We start from the raw sequence: 4,494 nt of genomic DNA on the forward strand, positions 1-4,494 counted from the left end.
TTTGATTCTTCTTCTTGTTAGCTTCCAGTTAAATGGAAACATAGCTCATTAAAATAGCTGAAGAAATACTTTGAAGCCTCAATAAGGCCGTGGGGCTCAACCGAAGCTACATTGTGTTAGTCACAGATTCAGATCATTAAATTTGCTCCATGACGTTTTTGGGCAGTGACAGAACATGATTGGTTGTGTACTTTGTGTATACAGTAGACCCCTACATTCATCAGCTTCAATATAATGATGTGCCATTTAGTTCCCCTCTGCTTGATGCAAGCTGCTTTCTTGTCTTAAGAAAGCAGCATCCATCATTGAGCACCCGCCCTCCATCCAGACCATGCTCTTTTCTCACTTCCGCCACTGGGGAGCAGGTACAGGAGCCACACCACCAGGTTCAGGAACAGTTAACACCCTCCAACCATCAGGCTCCTGAACCAGCATGGATAATTTCACTCACCTCAACTCTGAACTGGTTGCACAACCTATGGACTCACTTTCATGGACTCTACAATTCATCTTCTTGGTATTATTTATTTACTTTTACTTTCTACTTGCACGATCTTTTGCCTATTGGTTGTCTGTTTTGTTTATGTATAAAAGGTTAAAGTTAAAGTCTGTCCTGAGCCTTATATGCTCATCAGGCCGGTGCTTATGCTGGTTTCCGTGGCGTGAAGTGATTGACCCCCCCCCCCCCCACCGGATAGGACACCAGTCTATCGCAAGGTTAACCCCCAGCATTTTGCCGGTTTACCCATTTTCAGTTGGGTGGACTGGAGCAGTTTGTGATTAAGCACCTTGCTCAAGGACGCAACACGCTGCCTCGGCTGGGGCTCGAACTCACGACCTTCAGATCGCTAGTCCAACGCCTTAACCACTTGGCCACGCGCCACACTTTTGTTTATGTATAGTTTTTCATAAATTCAATTCTATTTTTTAATTTTCCTGTTAATGTCTGCAAGAACATGAATCTCAAGACAGTATATGATGACGTGTTCACACAATGACCGCTTTATTAGTTACACCTGCTTATTATTGCAAACATCTAATCATCCAGTCATGTGGCAGCATGAGGCCTTCTGTTGATTGGGGTGAACTGTGGCGGTTGCGTCCCAGCTGTCTATGTGACATGCAAATCAGGCAGTACAATATGGAGAGGAAGCTGTGGAAGAAACTCAATGCATAAAAGCATGCAGATAAGGTCAAGAGGTCCAGTTGTTGTTCAGACCAAACATCAGAATGAGGAAGAAATGTGATCTAAGTGACTTTGACTGTGAAATGTTTGTTGGTACCAGACAGGGTAATTTGAGTATCTCAGAAACTGCAGATCTCCTGGGATCTTCAAGCACAACAACCTCTAGAGCAGCCATTCTCAACAGGGTGGCCCTTGGGGGCCACCGACTGAAAACTGTGAGAAGGGGAGCCCCTAGTGTTTGTGGGGGCCCTGGTAACTGATCCAATGAAATACCCAAGCAGCAACCTTCATTGGAGTCAATATTTTCCCTCTGATTTATATCTTTCCAACACACCGTTTGAATTCGGTGCACCTGGTAAATTCATTGCCTCATGCCTCATGATTATTTTTATTACTTTCAGAAATAATTCTACCCATGAGTTCCTTAGGCTTGTTCGATGTTTAATTTCATACAGTAGTTTTTTAAGTTTTGTCCAGTATGTCGGAATGTTCAAGTTTTCTTGGTGTTCAATAATAAATGATTTTCTGTCTGTTTGTGTTGTATCCCTGTTTGAAAGGGGGGCCCTGGAACCTGAGAAGAGCTCCTAAGGGGGCCGTGGTCAAAAAACGATTGAGAATCACTGCTCTAGAGTTTAATGGTGTGAAAACAAAAAATATCCAGTGAGTGGTAGTTCTTTGGGTGCAAATATTTTGTTAATGAGAGAGGTCAGAGGAGAATGGCCAGACTGATTCAAGCTGACAAGAAGTAGACAGTAACACAAATAACCATGTATTACCACAGTGGTGTCGAGAAGAGCATTTCTGAATGCACAACACATTGAACCTTGAGGTGGATGGGTTACAGCAGCATCAGATGAGGTACTTTATTAGGTACAAGAGGTACCTAATGAAGTAGCCACTGAGTGTACGTACTTTGATAAATTTTAACTTTGACTTTGATTTAATTAACTTATGATCTCGGTGTTGCCAGAAAGGCCAATATTTATTGTTCATCCCTAAATGCCATTGAGAAGGTAAATGGTGAACTGTGAACCCGAACAGTTGGAATCCTTTTGGTAAAGGTGCTTCCACAGTGCTGTTATGAAGAGGGTTCCAGGACTTAGATACAAAGACAATTCTCAGTCTTCTCTTGTCTTGTCCATACTGCACCAACAGGCGCTGGAGCAGTGTGTGGTTAAGTGCCTTGCTCAAGGACACACACACAGCCTCGGCTGAGGCTCAAACTAACGCCCTTCAAATCGCTAGCCTTAACCACTTAGCCACATGCCAACACTTCTGAGCTCCTGAAATTATACAGCAAAGAAGGCCATTCCACCCATCCTGCTTCTGCTGTCTGCTCTTTCTTCAAGTCAGCAACTTCTTCAGGAAGAACCTCTGAACCTAAGAGTTCTTCTGTTGTGTTACCATCGCTTATCGCGGACTGCTTTTATCCCCGCTTTTACCAGGCTGGATGGGTGAAATTTCTTCTCCAAGATGTAGTTAATCTCTGGACTTCTCTTCAGGATGATGGGAGGTGGAGAAAGATAAACATTTATTCGAAAGGTTGAAGAGCTGAGCCTATCAGAGATCAGTACTGATGATATTGGATATTGAGGCTAGATCCAACCCTGGATCTCAGGGTCTGTCTGGGTGGCATTTGCACTTCCTCCCTGTGATCATGTGGTTTCCTACCAATTCCCAAAGTTATTCAGGTTGGTGGATTATTTGGCCATTGTAAGTTTCCACTGGTGTGTAGGTGAGAGGTGGAATCTGAAAGGAGCAGATGAGAATGTGGGGAGATTAAAAAGGGAGTAACACAGCACAGTGGAGGCAAACATTTTGAAGCCTTTTGGAATTAAACACTGCGGCAGGGGAAATGTCGATTGTCTTGAGGTCAGCTAATGTGTCTAATGCAAAAATAGGACTTGTCAGCATTGGCAGAAAGGCCTGTTCCTGTGCTGTACACTAGATGATGCCATGACTCAGTGTACAGAACAATATGTAACTTCTTCAGTCTTTTCAGCTCACTCACATCAGGCATTACCTGGTCAATGCACCTTCCCTCTTAAATGGCTATTTCACCAATTTAAGTTTTGTAGATTTTGCCTTTAGTTGGCTGCTCTGTAGTTGCTACTCCCAGTTTGAGCTAGAGTCCACATCAGGCAACGGCGATTAGGCAAGTGGCATGCTTAGTTGAGTCACTGAGTACAGGAGTTCAGATACCATTCTACAGATCTATGTTGATGAGATTTGGAATATTGTTTACGGTATTATGGGAAGGATGTGGGTAGGCTTTTGTAACTTCAGCCCAATGGAATTGCGGGGGAGTAGAGAAAATGACTGGGCTGGGAGGGGTCTTTCATTATGTTGGCTGCTTTCCTGAGGTGGCAGGAAGTGGAGAGGGAGACAATGGAAGGGAGGCTGGTTTGTGTGATGGACTGGGCTGTGTTCACGACTCTCTGCATTTCTTGCAATCCTGGACAGAGCACATGCTGTACCAAGCCATGATACATTCAGACAGGATGCTTTCTAGGTGCAGCTGTAACCACAGTCAGCTCTCCTTATCCGCAGGTTCCACGTGCGCAGATTCAACCAACCGCGGATCAGGAAAACCCGGAAGTTCTCTCTCCAGCACTCATTGTTTGAGCATGTACAGACTTTTTTTCTTGTTATTATGCCCTAAACAATAGAGTATAACAACTATTTACATTGCATTTATTTTGTATTAGGTATTATAAGTAATCTAGAGATGATTTAAAGAACAGGCAGTCTTTAAATCAGATTTGTACGTAAGTCGGAACAGGTACATCCAGTATTATTTAGCGTCAGTTAGTCAGACGTTTGTCTTTATATATAGTACATATTTTACCTTTCTATGCATATAAAACACTTAAGAAACATAATGTATTTCAATAATTAAACTACTGCGTTGCTTAGTTATAATTGTAGCTTTCATTGGGGCAGGGCATTTCGCATGCTCCATTATTCTCACTTTATCCTTTAAAGTTGTTCTGATTGTTGACCGACTGTAGCCTAATGCTTTTCCAATGACCGATGGTGTTTCACCTCTTTCCCATTGCTTTATTATTTCCACTTTATTTTCAATTGTGATTGTTTTCCGTCAACAGAACAGAAGCACTGTGGATTCAGCAGTAGCCGCGGGCGGTGAGCCCCGCTGGGTCCTAAAGTCCACCACACTGAGACATGTTAAATAAGGGCCAGCTGTATTGGCAGGAGTCACCTGAGACAGGCAAACCTCCTTAGCCTTCTGAGGAACTGGCAGTGGTGGTATTTGGCAATTCACACAAAACACTGAACAAATTCTCACA

The 4,494-nt window shown here is 43.2% G+C and overlaps 1 protein-coding gene across 4 annotated transcripts in view; it reads left to right on the forward strand.

Moving 5' to 3' along the window:
* LOC140714162 (zinc finger CCCH domain-containing protein 10-like) overlaps positions 1-4,494 on the forward strand; it is a 134,448-nt gene that overhangs the window by 61,627 nt on the left and 68,327 nt on the right. The window lies entirely within an intron of this gene.

Source organism: Hemitrygon akajei, chromosome 21 (genome assembly GCF_048418815.1).
Source record: "Hemitrygon akajei chromosome 21, sHemAka1.3, whole genome shotgun sequence".
NCBI classification, from domain to species: Eukaryota; Metazoa; Chordata; class Chondrichthyes; order Myliobatiformes; family Dasyatidae; genus Hemitrygon; species Hemitrygon akajei.